At 45.1% G+C, this 15,764-nt stretch overlaps 1 long non-coding RNA gene and 1 pseudogene across 2 annotated transcripts in view; both read left to right on the top strand.

Annotated features, from left to right (window-relative positions):
- Positions 1 to 10,474, top strand: part of Gm12092 (predicted gene 12092) — a 38,940-nt gene extending 28,466 nt beyond the window's left edge. Inside the window, exons 3-4 of one of the 2 annotated variants that reach the window (NR_166736.1) lie at positions 4,533 to 4,684; positions 9,764 to 10,474. This is a non-coding gene — a long non-coding RNA (predicted gene 12092). Of the gene's footprint in view, positions 1 to 4,532; positions 4,809 to 9,763 lie in introns of those variants that run through there. The other variant, NR_166737.1, reaches the window with a different exon arrangement.
- On the top strand, positions 14,475 to 15,386 carry Gm12091 (predicted gene 12091; annotated as a pseudogene).

The following is a 15,764-nucleotide window of genomic DNA, read 5'->3' as shown; positions in this document are numbered from 1 at the left end:
CTACACCACTATGAAGAATTACCTTTACCGAGTGTCTTGAGCAGCGGACAGAGAACCATCCACCTTGGACATCTGGTTTCCACCTAAACCATTTAATCATCTAGTTACCATTAGTATTTATCTCTATTAATAAAAATCACTCTCTGGGACTAAAGATTTTATATAACTAGAATAAAAGAGCATGTCCAGCCCTTCTCTCCTCATCTGCATTATTGAGAGATACAAGCCACGTTGGAGAGATGCCTCATTGGTTATGATGACTTGATGCTCTTTAGAGGACCTGAGTTCATTTCCCAGCATCCTTGGGAGGCAGCTTACAACTGTCTGTAACTCCAGTTCTCCAATTCTGTCTGTTCCTGGGTCTCCAATTCCCTCAATGCACCCCTCAATGCATACATAGACATGGACATATAACTAAAAGTAAATCATTTTGAGAGGTGGCGACATACTATCAATCACACACATGAAGGGACTGCCAAGGAGAAAAGATGATTGTCCCTCTTAGCATCCCTGGGTTCGTCAATGTCAAACTGTTTGCTCCCTTTGTGTGCAATCCCTAGCCACCATCCTCTGGGATTCCATCTGCAAAGGCAAAAGGCTGCCTTCCACCTGGTTCTGTTTCTATATATCAGTTTGAGGAAACAAGGACAAAACTGGAAGTCGTTGATTCTTGAGTCTCCATTCAGTACGGATGTTGGATACTCCATCCTCCCTGAATCTTACACGACTCACAAGAACTTAGAATACTAAACCTTTGAGCCCAAAGCTACCTCCCCACCTAGGGTGTAATCTATTTTACCTTAGATGGGAAAGAGATTCTGAGATGATACTGTAGAGGGTGGCTACCCCAGAGTTAAGTCTCAGACTGTTAAGCTCTGAGACTTTAACAGCCCTTGTAACAATGCAATTTCTTTTCTTTTCTTTTCTTTTTTAATTTTCTCAATGTTTCTTCTTACATGCATTGGTATTTTTCCTGCATATATGTCTGGGTGAGAGTGTTGCATCACCTGGAACTGCATATATGTGGGTGCTGGGACTTGAACCCTGGTCCTCTGTTAACCACTGAGCCACCTCTCCAGGCCCCAACATGCAATTCAATGCCCTTCTTCCACAATCAGCTGTGAGTGTCAGAAAACTGAGGACCAAGTCTTCTTACTACAGTCATGGTGTCAGCAAAGAGCCTGATACACCTGGTGTTAAGAGCCTGATTTGTCCGGTGGTGGTGGCACTTGCTTTAATCCCATCATCTGAGAAGCAGAGGTAGGTGGATTTCTGAGTTCCAGGCCAGCCTGGTCTACAGAATGAGTTTCAGGTCAGCCAAGGCTATACAGAGAAACCCTGTCTCAAAAAAACAAAGAGAGAGAGAGAGAAAGAGAGAGAAAGAGAGAGAGAGAGAGAAGGAGAGAGAGGAGAGAGAGAGAGAAGGAGAGAGAGAGAGAAGGAGAGAGAGAGAAGGAGAAAGAAGGAGAGAGAGAAAAAAAAGGAGAGAGAAAGAAGAGAGAGAGAGAAGGAGAGAGAGAAGGAGAGAGAGGAGAGAGAGAGAGAGAGAAGGAGAGAGAGCTTTAGATAAAGTTTGAAAGGCTCTTCATGGCTTTGTCAGAAGAGCTGCAAGAGTATAAGACTTTCAACCAGATGTTTGAGCCTTAAGAAAAGCATTAGTGTGGTAAAATCTGCATTTTTTTAGGGCAAGGCTGATAGGAACATATTTCTGGGTCTTTGTGATTTCAGTCCAATTAGCAAGTGTGAATTTTCAGCTTGGCAGAATCTAGAATAACCTGGAAGATGGCCCTCTGGCCATGCCTATGGGGAGTTATATTGACTGTTTGTTTTATTATTTGTTTGTTTGTTTGTTTTTGTGGAAGACCCATCTTAATTGTGGGTGGAGACCATTCCTTGAGCACAGAATTCTGAAATATATAAACTGGAGAAAGCAAGCTGAGCACTGGCTTGAATGCATTCACTTTTTGTCTGCTTCTTAATTGTCGGTGCAGTGTTACCAGCTGGGCCAAGCTGCTGCCACCTCCACTGCCCTGCCACGGTGGACAATGGCATCTTGAACTGTGAACTATGGAAAACCTCTTCTTCCTGAAGTTTGTAAGAGAAACTAAGACAGCTGATAGCCGACCTCTTGTGCTGTGATAACTAAAGATGTACCATGAAACATTGGTCTCACCAAGAGCAAGTTTACACTAAACAACCATCAGGGTGGCAATTACCACACACAGGTGTCCTCACATATGCAATGTTACTGGTGATCATATGACACAGAATTTCTTTTCTAAATTCCTGGGCATTTGAGTCCTGGAATGCATCCATAAAATCAGCAGTTACCAAAGGCTGTTACTGTAGTTGATAAAGGGGTTGCCAGCAGCTCAGCCACTGAAATAACTACCTAGATCAATATTGATCCTGGCAATGACATTGCCTAAGTGACTGGAGACTTTCTCTGAGGCTTCAATCTATAATTGCAATACAACTAGCAAATGTGACAGCAGTGAGGACTGTCAACTTGATAGAATCTAGAACACCTCGCAGTGATATTTAGGAAATGTTGGGATAGCATTTGCCAGATCCAAACATTTCTGAATGGCAAACTTTTGCAGGAACAGATGTATGGCCGTGCACGCCTGGATATGCTGAGAGCCATGGAAACTGTTTTGCAAGCTGCCACATTAGGCAAGTAATAATAAAAGCCAGTGTCAGTGCATAACCAGGACAGGTTTCAACTCATCAACCACCACACCCACTGTCTGCAAACATCACAAGGAGGGTAAACATACACGTGATAGAAGAACTGGGGCAGAGTTAATAGCTTCTAGGTAAGTCATATTACCGGAAACTGGGTCTTCTGCTGCGTGCAAGTGCAGCCTACATGCTGGGAAATCCAAAACTTCCCTTTCCCCCCAAATTTTTGTCAGATGGGGCTGTAAGAGGGACTCACCCCATTCCTGGAGTTTAAGGGTGGAGAGAGAAGAGCCCAATTGGAACAAGTGTGTCTCACACAAACCTTTCATTTCCTGGGCTGGCTGGAAACCAGAAACATATCATCTTCTCCACACACAAGGGAGCTCAGTTTCAGATGCTGTTGCAGCCAGAGGCAGAGAAAGATGACGCTTAGCACGGAACTCGCTGGAGCCTTTCCTTCTAGGAGCTGCCTCTTCAGGGCAGACTGCATTCATTTTCCCTCAGAAATTTCAGAAGTAAAGGCAGGAGCCAGTGGGGCTCAATAGAATGGGATAATTTTGGAGCCACATAGAACTGACTTAGAATCCGCTAGTCCCTCACTTTATTAGACTGCCTATACCCCGACCCTCCACATGCATAAAGGAGAACCAATCTTCCATACTTGAGTATTCAAGACGAGCTGGAGAGATGGCTCGGCCACTGTGAGTCTTTGCTGCTCTTGCAGTGGATGTAGGTTTAGTTCCAAGCTCCCACCTGGTGCTTTACTACTATCTGTAGCTCCAATTCCAGGGGACCCAGAAACCTTTTCTGACCTCTGCAGGCAGCAGGCATGCATGTGGTGCACATACATACATACATTCGGGTGAAACATTCATGCCATAAAATAAAATATCTAAAAAGATAATGTCTAGCAGAGTGACTGACACGTGAGAGTCGCTCAGTAAATAGAACCAACTGTTACGCAATATGACTTAGAAAGAGAATGAAACTAATATTGACTGAAACAAGTAGTTGGGTTTCACTTGGCAATATTTGTCAGGTCACCATGGGCTGGCTCTCTCACAATAAATGTTCAGGTCCAAATACTACTGTGCACAAATGGATGAGCTGTGAGTAAATAGTCTTTATTTGCATTAAGTTACTTTCCCACAGCCTTGTGATCTGCAACAGGCAAGTATCCTCTTGTTTTCTCAGTAGGAGAAACTGAGGTCCAAAAGATCAACCAATTCTCTCAGTGAGTCAGAGGCACCTCCCCAAATAAAACCAGGAGCAACATGCTCTCTGCTCCCGTTGGCCTGGAACTGTTGTAACAAAAGATTCATATTGGTAGAAACCTCAGTGTGGGGAAGGAGGAGGCTAGCATACCAGAAGTGTACACCCTTATGTTTATGTTTTTTTGTTATCTGGAAGTAAACTTGCCACAGCTGAGTCTAGTCTCCAGAAGCCCCTGTTGGACACAGCTCTGTGTCAGTCCCTCCTCTCTTACTTGCATTCATTCTCACAGAAGCATGAAAAGACAGAATCTCACAGCTATGACCTTCTGCAGGGTCTCCTGAGCTTAACCAATAGCTGCTGCCCTCAGGACTATATCCACTCCAGGAGTCAATCCCTCAAATCCTACTTCCTGTATAACCCATGCTAGTTCTTGAGCTTTCCACTCAGCTAATCAGAGGAAGTCAGTGGAGCCTAGGTCAAACCGGACTGAGTTCCCCTCTTTGTTGTAGAGAGAAGGCCAGTTTCATCAGAGGTAAGCCAGTCTGAGCCCCCTGGCAGGACAAAATCCCATCGGATTTTACTCCCCACACTGTAGATCATTCTCTCACTTCTCTTGGTCTACTGCCCTCTAGGATTCCTATGAGACAGCTTCATGAAGTCCTAAGGAGAAGGAGGCTGAAGCCTATGGCCAAATGACTGGCAGAAGCTGCTGAAGAACTGGTCCATCACATGGACATTTCATGGTTCTCTTAGAACAAGCATCTGGGACTTCCTCTCGATTCAGGTGTGTAGTATCCTGATAGTGTGTGCTGATGGGACTTTTATAAGCAGTCCTTATTAATCACAGCTAGCAGAGAGTAATTTGAACACAGAACAAAAAATATCTGAATAAATGTTCATTGTTGGAACTTTGGGGTTTTTGTTTGTTTGTTTTTTGAGAGTGTGTTGTTCTGACTGGCCTAGATGTCTCTATGGAGACCAGGCTGACCTCTGCCTGCCTTTGCCTCCCAAGTGCTGGGACCAAAGGTGTGTGCTACCATGCCTGACTGGCCTGAAACTTACACCATAGGAGATTATTTACCTGCTTTTCTATAAATCAATCTAAGTTCTCTTAGAGAAGCCACAAGAACTTAACCATGCTCCAGCCATGCTCAGGTAGGAAAACATAGAAAAAAAAATCTGTCTTATTAATAGTTTGTCCTTGAAAAATAACTCTGAGTCTGTTAACTGTTACAGCATCTAAGGGTCATGGATTCTCTGTAAACAGGGAGAAGAAAATCAAAGCAACATTTTGGAACAAGTTCAAAAAGCCAAAGAATCTACCAACCTGGAAGATTTCATAGGCTTGAAGACTGCTGCCATGGTCACAAAGCCAATAGGAGACAGGGCAGCAGTCTGAGCTAGAAGGCTTGCTTTTAAAGCATGTTTGTGCTTGGTCCTGATTTCTCCTCTTTCCATTTTGCTCTCTAAATCTACTGCAGCATGGAAGCGCTTGCTCTCTGCACACTCCTCATGCCAATCTTTTTTCTAAGTGTTTTCTTTAAACATAATCTGCAGCTTCACTGGGATTATGTCATCTGGGTGCTATGCTGGGAGAGGTGACAACCCCTGGACCATGTTCTTGGTTTCAGTTTAAGTCTTAGGCTTTTCTAAGCCTTTCCATTGTGTTAGGGGACATTTTACAGTCTGGTCTATGGAGGCACTGTGGACAAGAGCAGTGGACACCCTTACTTTGAATTTACCGTGTGCCTCACATAGGACGGTGCTTGATTGGTATTTTTAACATAACAGTGTCCCCACTGTCCAAGAATTCATTAGACACATTCTTGCCCCTGACGCTTGCTGGAGCTTTGCTCCTTGCCAACAATGCTCTCACTCCATTTCACTTATTGAAATCCCTCAGGTCCAAAATCAAGGTGCCTGAGATATTACAGAAACCTGTTCTCTTGACAATTAACATACTATAAAAAGCATATTATTGTGTGTGTGTAAATCTTAGACCAAAGCTCAATGAATGCTTCATCTAGGTCAAAACAATTTTTGGGAACTCACAGCAGGAAGCCTTGACACCAAAGTAAGGGCAGGGCTCTTTCCGAATCAGATACAAATCAATGAGAGAAACAGAATCTATGTGACTTGCTACTAAACACAGCAGCAAAGGAGCCAGACAGATATCAAAGCTGCCATTAGAGATAGCTAAAAATAATGCCCTTGCATATAGTTTGTATGTTCTGATGCTGTTGTTGACAGCCTAGATTCTGCTTCAGCCAGCATAACATGGCCTTTAAGAAAGCATGTTGATGGCACACACCTTTAATCCCAGCACTCGGGAGGCAGAGGCAGGTGGAGTTCTGAGTTCGAGGCCAGCCTGGTCTACAAAGTGAGTTCCAGGACAGCCAGGGCTACACAGAGAAACCCTGTCTCGAAAAACCGAAAAAAAGAAGAAGAAGAAGGAGGAGGAGGAGGAGGAGGAGGGGTAGGGGGAGGAGGAAAGAGGAGGAGGAGGAGGAGGAGGAGGAGGAGGAGGAGGAGGAGGAGGAGAAGGAGAAGGAGAAGGAGAAGGAGAAGGAGAAGGAGAAGGAGAAGGAGAAGGAGAAGGAGAAGGAGAAGGAGAAGGAGAAGGAGAAGGAGAAGAAGAAGAAGAAGAAGAAGAAGAAGAAGAAGAAGAAGAAGAAGAAGAAGAAGAAGAAGAAGAAGAAGAAGAAAGCAAACCCACATGCTAGCTAGCACAGGGCATTAAAGCAGCCATGGAAAAGCCAAACAGTCCCCAGAGATAGCAGGAAGACCACATGGTTATTCACACAATCAGCACAACAGGAAGCAAGCACTAAGAGAAGAAAGGCTGAGCTAGTCTCAGCTCCAGAAAAGCAGTTCCGTGGGTAAACTGGCTGGCTGGAGCTCACCTTTCTGTATGTATTATCTCAGGGCAAACAGACACTTATCTCTTATCAATCTGAGAAGTATAATGGCCAATTTACCCTGAGCCTACCTGATGGGAGGAGCTTCCCCAAGGGACCTGGGGTATAGCTCAAAGAGGAGCCAGGACAGTTGTCAGCTAGATAAGAAAAGCCACTTCCAGAAAACAAATAGTTTTAAGTTAATATCTATACAAGGGCCCTGAGCCGTTGCAGCATAATGCAATGTGATTAGAGGAGAGTCTAAAAATCAATACTGATTGGGCAGTCAATGTAGCACCTATGAGAATAGCCAGCCAATGGGTCTTCTCCTTCAAGAATCTGGCACCCGTGACCTCTGCACCCGTGACCTCTGCACCCGTGACCTCTGCACCTGTGACCTCTGCAGCACTAGTAATCTCTCTAAACCAAACAGTGTCCAGGACTGAGAGACAATGAAGGTCAGACTGGCAGGAACATCTCTATACATTCCAAGAAAGAAAGAAAGGGAGGAAGGGAGGGAGGGAGGGAGGGAGGGAGGGAAGGAGGGAGGGAGGGAGGGAGGGAGGGAGGGAGGGAGGGAGGGAGGAAGCAAGCAAGCAGCTGGGTGGTGGCATACTCAGGAAGCAGAGGCTGGGGGATCCCTGGGAGTTCAAGGCCAGCCTGGCCTACAGAGAGAGTTCCTGGACAGGCAGAGCTACATAGAAAAATCTTGTCTTGAAAGACAAACAAACAAACAAGCAAACAAAACAGAAGGAGGAGGAGGAGGAGGAGGAGGAGGAGGAGGAGGAGGAGGAGGAGGAGGAGGAGGAGGAAGAGAAGAAGAGGAGGAAGAGGAGGAGGAAGAGGTGGAACAAGAAGAGGAAAAGGAGGAGGAGAAGCTAAAATAAGACAAAGCCCCTGAAGATGGTCCATCTTCACCACCCTTATGACTCCTACTCACTAACTATAGTGAGGAGAAGCAGGCTGTTACAGCCCTACACAGCATCCAATAACTGCCCATCCAGACACTTGACACATCTGCTCAGCATCCTAATTCACTCTGTGTGAAGTAAATATAGAGACTAGGTCTGGGAACAATAAGAAAGCAGGGTGAGTGGAGATAGATACAGAAATGATTACCAAGTATTGGAGATGCCACTGAGTCCTTGGTCATATAAAGGAAAGAGCCTAGTGGGAGGGTGGCTCTATGGCATCCTCACCAGGACCTATTTCTGGAACCTTGGAGCTGGGTTACATTTTGAAAGTGCCGAGATGTCAACTTCCTAAGATCTCACCTTACATCTTTCTTTTTTCTCCATCATAGTAAGAAGGAACCCTCTATTTACTTAGCAATCATTTACAATTTTCTTTTGGATTAGGCTGATTCTGTCAGAGAAACCAAGTATCTGGTAGGCACCTAGCAACATGAATTCCTGATAAATGAATCAACAACATGTCTTCTTCACAGAGGCAATGGACTCAGGACATGGAGGCAGTGTGGCATTAGCCTAGACCCAGCTGAGAAGGGAGCCCCTTCATGACAGGCAAGGGCTCCTGAACTGTTCTACCAGGAGAGAGCTCTTGGCTCCTTTGATTCTTTCTCAGAATCGAACATTCTAAGAGAATTTAATAAAAATTGCCATGCATGTGTGCCTTTTTCCTTCCGAAGCCTGGCTTTCTCAGCTTCTGGCTGGAAGTTGGTAAAGTACAAAGTCTCCATTGATAAATGAATCCCTGATGATCACCAGGGCTGTCCTCCACAGTGGTGACCAGATCCCTATGTCTCTTCATCACCAAGTGGGAAAGGATTTGTTTTCCACCAGCCACAGTAGATGTGCTTTAAAGTACAACCTGACATGAACTCCTTGGTGACAAGCTTATGCTGCTGCCATGATACCCTACATGGCTGCTGAATGTCCCTGCTCCCTAGGCAAACCCAGCCTGCAGCTCCCAAGGCAAAAAGGGCAAAAATCCAATAAAACTTGAGATAACAAGTGGGGGTGGGGGGACTCTCACTTCAGTCAATGCCTAGCACCCTATGACAGGCATCCAATTTCTTCTATAGCTCCTGTTGTCCTTAGAGAGAAGAGGCTGAACCAAAACCTCTGAAGGTCAGACCTGAAAAGTGAAGAATGTCAAAGAGTCCTGTCAAACCATAAGGCAGAAAATGAGCTTCTGGCAAATAGCAGTTACTCATGAAACATCTGCTAAATAATAAGCACATGAAAGCAGCTGAGATAAGGCTGAGGTCCCTTCAAGCATTTTCTGAAAAGACAGACAGTACTAATAACTGGTGTGCTCTCAGCACATTCCCTTCCTTCCTTGCTGTGTCATTTTCTCTTTTCACATGTCATCCATCACATTTGATCTTTGCACCAAGGAAAGGGCATTGGAGCTAGGCTGAGAAATCATATCTAGTTTGTAGTTGGCCAAATTAAAACAAAGAAAAGTGACTTAGCTGAGTCACTCAGAAGGCAGATGGCAGTCATGAGGAGGGAACCCTGACTACTAACTACAGGTTCCTCAGCACTCTCCCACTTCAGCCACCACCCCCCTGAGAGGAGACAGGATTCAGGGTGCAACAACATCTGGTTCCTGCTCAGCTCAGCAAGGACTTGGGGTGATGCAGTATTTATATGACAGACCTTGCACTTTGGATCAAATGTCTGCTCCTGCCTGGATTGCTTCACAGTAAAGTAGGCTAATGCCCATGTCGGTTCCTGCTCCCTAGTTGCCTCTAGTCATGGTGAGGTCATCACTCCAGCTTGCATATGAGTACTGAGTTAGGAAAATAATCAATGGAGATTTTTAACTCTAAGCAGTTGGAGACACAAGTACGTACTCAACTGCAGAGCTCATGTGTTCTTCTGAGGGCCCTGATCTACTTATATTTCTGTTGCTGAAATAAAACCATGACTAAAAGCATCTTGGGGAAGAAAGGTGTTTTGTTTGTTTGTTTGTTTGTTTGTTTGTTTTTTAATTTACAGGTTACAGTCCATCAGGGAAGAAAGCCAAGGCAGGAACCTGAAGACAGGAACTGAAGCAGAGACTATGGAGAAAGGCTACTCATTGACTCCTTCCTTGTGATTTGCTCAGCTTGCTTTCTTGTACAACCCAATACCATCTACTCAGGGGTTGTACCTCACACAGTGGGCTGGATCTTCTCACAGAAATCATTAATAAAGAAAATGCCCCATAGGTCACTCTTCCCAGGAAAATTAACCAGCATATTCCCACAAGGCTCCTCATGTGACCACCTTGTGGGAAGAAAGCTCAAATGTGGGGGACTGAGAGTGTGAAGACAGTGGACAAGTGCTCACTCTCCCAGGGATGTCTGTTCTACTTGGTATTCCAGGGTTGGCCTCTATTGGGTTCTTTGTCAGCTCATCAGCCTGGCATGCTACCATGTGAGTGTGCTCTATTTATCAACCTTTTGCATTCCAAAGAGTCCTGGATCTGCCTCCTTTACAAAATAATACTGAAAGTGAATGTATTTGGTGTTGGTGCTAGCATCTTGTGGATGCTAGGTGAGCATTCTGTTACTAAGCTATATCATCTTTTAAAATTTTTTTTTTTATTTTGAGACAGATTCAATAAGTTAACCAGAATACTTTGTATCCCAGATTGGCCTTGAATTTGTAATCTTCCTATCTCAGCCTTCCAAGTTGTTACTGAAATTAAAGGTCTTTACCACCAGGCTTGATTTATAAACTTTTTCCTAGAAATAATACACAATAATTACATAACTCACCAGTATGCTACTGGTTATTCTTAAAGGCATGTGCGTGTGTACATGTGTGTCTGTGTGTGTGTACATGCATGCAGATGCCTGCAGAGGATGCCATAGTGAGAGTGACAGTTTGTTGTGAGCCACCTGACTTGGGTGCTGAGAATCCAGTTAGGGTCTTCTGGAAGAGGAGCAAATGCTCTCAGCCACTGCACCATTTCTCTAGCATCCAGGACTGGCTACTTTTTCATTCAATCCACATCTATGCAGGTTCAGCTCCCAGGAGGCTGGTCCTTGGTCATACAGAGCTTCCTGACAGTTAGCTAGCACTTGGCCAGTGGGGGATGGCCAGTGGGGAAAGTGAGGGGAGGGCATCTTTCCAACCCCTCCCTGCTCTGGGTGCCCTGTTGCAGCAGTAGCCCATAGCTGTGTGTCCCTGATTTATGGCAGCGTCCACAGTCTCTATTTCTATAGTCCCCCACACTCATAACTCAAATTCAGGGTCTCCTTCCCCCAGGAAGGTAATAATTAGCTTCGGATAAATAAAGTCTCTGGGCCCTAAACATTCTTTATTTGTTCCTTTACCACTATATCCATCCATAATCCCTTTATAACTTTTTTATCCATTTGAGATAAATTCTCATTTCCTGTCTGGCCCCTAACTGACATATTCACATGCCCTCAGGACCTCCAGCTCCTGACCATTCTGCTGTCCTTCCCTTGCTTGGCAATAGAGAAATGTTTGCCTTTAATTAACTGAAAAGTTCGGCCGTGCCCTCTAGGAAATGAGACCAAAGTGTTCAATGCTTTCCAATTCCAGGCAAAAGTGGCGTATCCTTCCTTCTCTCCATCTTTCTGGAGTCAGGCCCAGGAGCACACTCTTATTAGAGCAACTCAGTGTGGGCTGTCAGCAATCTGCCACCATTGTCAAGAGTACAGAGAACCCTCTGAGGTCCCGAATTTTCTGGAATGTAACGATTCTGCTGATCCTGTTTGGCAATTGCTATTCCAATTTCAAGATGCTGAAATCACTTCTTTGTTCTTTTGCTGTGTAAGTAGGGCCCCACTAAGAGTCTGGAGGAAGCGTTGCTTGGTGTGTGTTTGTGTTGTGGGAGGTTGGGTGGGAGTTATTTTCACAAGCAGTAGTCTCCAGCTGACCCCTTCCTCAGTTTTTGACATGAAATGAACATACACAGCAGGGACAGAGTCTGTGTGGGATCCAGGATCCGCCTACTCTTTCATTTCTACCCTCCAACTTCTAGTAACTGCAACCTTCTCGGATACACTATGACACTGATGCCTTTGATGACTTCATCTCATGATTATTTACCGAAGGCCTGGCATGGGCCTGGGAAACAACAGCAACCACTGTCTCAGCTCTTCAGGACCTCAAGGCAAACAGGCCTTTTGGATTCAGATGCTTTGGGGAGTCATGGAGAGGTGGTCACCGATGGTGATCGCTATGCTCCTGGGCAGGTTCACACAGACAAGCTCCCACTGCCCTCTGAACACTTTACCATCAAGGAAACAGGAGAGAGGGGGTGTCACTTAGTGGCAGAGCTCCTGTCTAGCATGCCTAAGGCCCTGGTTCTGTCTCCAGCACTGCAAAGGAAAAAGGAACCAAGGATTACAGAATGAATCCAGCACAATAGGAAGGCTCCCAGAGCATTCTCAAAGCAGTACAAATCCAGTCTGTTCTCCCCAGCTTAACCTCACGCTTTCAGCCTGCAGGCACACCCAGAGCAGCTCAACAGAACTTGCAGACCTGACTGCCTTCCAGTGCCCTAGATCCTAGTGTCACCCAACACCTCAGATTATACCATAACTAACCCGGTATCTTGCATGTGAGTAAGAAAGGAGGTTCTAAGGCACTCTGTTTGGGTGAGACAGGAAGCAAAGGTAGAAGGAACCTGGTGCCCCCTTTTTCTAATTTCTCTTGTGGAAACCCCTCAAATCTAAAGGTTCTTAAATGTTGGTGTAGAAAGGGTGACAGAGATTTCTTACTTAGCCTTCCTCAGTTTTAGAGAGGGAATGGGACTTGATCCAGGACTTGCAAACTAGAGCCTGAGCCAATCCAGACTCCAGTGCAGTGTCTGTCAGATGTACCTACTGCTATGAGAATTCACCCAGGAGGTATTATCAGAGGAACACATGACTATTAAAGGCTGGGAAATAGGTATCATGAAGCTTTTTAGCTGCCTGACCAGAAGGAGAGAAGGAAGGAGACAGTCATAATTCTGTGTTTAGTCACATACTGGAGTGGCAAAGGTTGAGTGTGAATGAGAATACAGAATAATTCCTGAATGAGTAGGTAAAGGGAGAAAAAAAGCCTCAGACAAAGGAAAAAGAAAAACAAGGAAGTTTGGTGGTGGGAGCTGTGATCTACCCTAATGCCCCTTTCATAAGCAAAGAATGCACTCTCTTGAGTGGTAGGAAAGACTCTGGAAGAAGACTGCCCATAAGCATTCCTGTTCAAGCCCATGGATAGCAGATCCATCCATTGGCACAGAAGGCTAAAGGCCCAGCCCATGGCTCCATCTGGAGGCACCTCCGAGAGGCCCCTAAACATCCACCTTGTTGGAACTATTTCAGAGCTAAACTTTTCTCAAGTCCAGTCCTGCTTCCTTTCTTCCTGTTCACAGTGCTAACATCAAGAAAGCTTGCTAATGAGCAACCTGCACCCAAATCATCTCTAAGCAGGTTCTGAAGGCACCTGACTCCACACTAGCTATTACATATTACAGACTGTAGCCTCCCCCAGCCTTGAGCAGGCTGATTCAGACCTTGCTGCCACTGTGAATGAGACCACCTGGGGTGGAGCCTTCTGACCTAGATGGTTCTATTGTTTTGCCACCTGCAGCTGCTCTTCTCCAAGACTCCTCTACAGCTGAGAGGCTGAACTGTCTTTTTGAGATATTCCTGAGAGAGCTGACAACCTGTGGAATTGATGACCTAATGCTAACAGCTCTGACCGACTCGTGCTAACAATTTGGCAACAAAGCATCAAGAAGCCTGGGGTGGCAGGAGATGGACCTCCCCCTATATAAGCACAGACTGCTAGTAAACATCGGGCCATGATCAGAAAATTTGTCTTGGTCTCTTTACTTCTCTTGCTTTTCCCTCCTTTACAGCTCCGGCCTCCCACTCAGGAAGCCAGTTCATGTGGCCTCAGGCGGCTACAGATGGCACCTGAACAGGGACCTAAATACGAGTGGATCAACCGAGAGAACACTAAGAATTCAGAGCTCTACAGGAAGATTAAGAAGAAGATGTATCCAGCACAGTGAGCAACACTTCGTATTCATGCTAGCGCTGGCTTTAAACATCTTTTCGAAATTGTTGCTGTAGGTGCAAAAGGATACAGGCTAGACTGAGTCAGCATTGGCCCAAGCGCTGATATCAGCTCGGGGTTGACAGTGAAAAATGGGAGTGAAAAAGAAAACAGGCATTTGTCCACAGTCAAAAACTGCATCAGGCAAAAAAAAAAAAAAAAAAAAAAAAAAAGGGCTTAAAATAATAAAATAAAATAAAATGAGTAAAAAAATAAAAAAAAATAGGAAGAGAAAATGAATTTCAGAACTCTCCCAGAGACAGAGGGAAATCCGGAGACGTCCGGCCTTTTCTCTGGCCCCTACAAGAGACACTCTTAGATCTGGTTACATCAAGTTGTCTACCTTCTCTAATATTGTCTGTGTTTGGTGCACCAATATATCCACGTGTCAATTCATGTCTGTCTTTGTTTCGCTGTATGAATGACTGTTGCTCTATGTTTCATGTTTAAAAAAAAAAAAAGGTTAAGCAGCTTCTTTTCTTCTTCTTCTTCTTCTTCTTCTTCTTCTTCTTCTTCTTCTTCTTCTTCTTCTTCTTCTTCTTTTTCCTCTTTTCTTCTTCTTCTTCTTCTTCTTCTTCTTCTTCTTCTTCTTCTTCTTCTTCTTCTTCTTCTTCCTCTTCCTCTTCCTCTTCCTCTTCCTCTTCCTCTGCTCCTCCTCCTCCTCCTCCTTCTGGAAAACACCAAATGGCGGGTGACTCTGGTGCAGCGGGAGGGCCCGGAGGACCTGGGACCCAGGATTAGGAGGCCGAGGCGGCTGAGGATTTGGCAGCGGTCTTAGGGGCCGCGGGGCTCGTGGAGGTAAAGCTGAAGACAAGGAGTGGATCCCCATCACCAAGTTGGGACGCCTGGTTAAGGACATGAAGATCAAGTCCTTGGAGGAGATCTACCTGTTCTCCCTGCCCATTAAGGAGTCTGAGATCATTGACTTCTTCCTGGGTGCATCCCTAAAGGATGAGGTTCTGAAAATCAGGCCAGTGTAGAAGCAGACTCGGGCTGGCCAGCGGACCAGGTTCAAGGCTTTCGACGCTATTGGGGACTACAATGGTCATGTTGGTCTTAGTGTTAGGTGCTCCAAGGAGGTTGCCACTGCCATCCGAGGGGCCATCATCTTGGCCAAGCTTTCCATCGTCCCTGTGCGGAGAGGCTACTGGGGGAACAAGATTGGCAAGCCCCACACTGTTCCATGCAAGGTGGCATGCCGCTGTGGCTCTGTGCTGGTGCGTCTCATCCCTGCCCCCAGAGGCACTGGCATTGTCTCTGCTCCTGTGCCCAAGAAGCTCCTGATGATGGCCGGTATAGATGACTGCTACACTTCAGCCAGAGGCTGCACTGCCACCCTGGGCAACTTTGCTAAGGCCACCTTTGATGCCATCTCCAAGACTTACAGCTACCTGACCCCCGACCTCTGGAAAGAGACTGTCTTCACAAATCAGGAATTCACTGATCATCTTGTGAAAACCCACACCAGAGTCTCTGTTCAAAGGACCCAGGCTCCAGCTGTGGCTACTACATAAGGATTTTGTACAAGAAAAATAAAAGAATTAAGTCTGCTAAAAAAAAAAAAGAAAAAGAAAAAAGGAGTCCACAATTTCTTAGCTTTAAGGCAAAAAAGCTAATAGTTGTTTTTTCCTAGAAAAATCTCTACAGTTGGGTTCAACAAATGACAAAGCGCTTTTTATCTTAAAATTATAGCTAAAAAAAGTAAAATTCTTTGATTGGTCTAAATTTATAAGATTCGTGTAGCCATTTCATTTGTTTTCTGACTGGCCTTAAAGGTATAAATATGCTCTACATGTATTGGTCATGAAACATTGGCTTATATAAGTTATTGGGTATGATTAAAAAGGTGTAACACTGGTTACAAGAAAGTTAGCTTTAAATTGGTAACTCAGGGTTAGAGTCATTTTAAATAACAACACGTGGCAAAAAC

The sequence above is a fragment of the Mus musculus genome, chromosome 11 (assembly GCF_000001635.26).
Source record: "Mus musculus strain C57BL/6J chromosome 11, GRCm38.p6 C57BL/6J".
NCBI classification, from domain to species: Eukaryota; Metazoa; Chordata; class Mammalia; order Rodentia; family Muridae; genus Mus; species Mus musculus.
The sequence above is the reverse complement of the archived record's forward strand: the minus strand, read 5'-3'. Positions and strand labels throughout refer to the sequence as shown.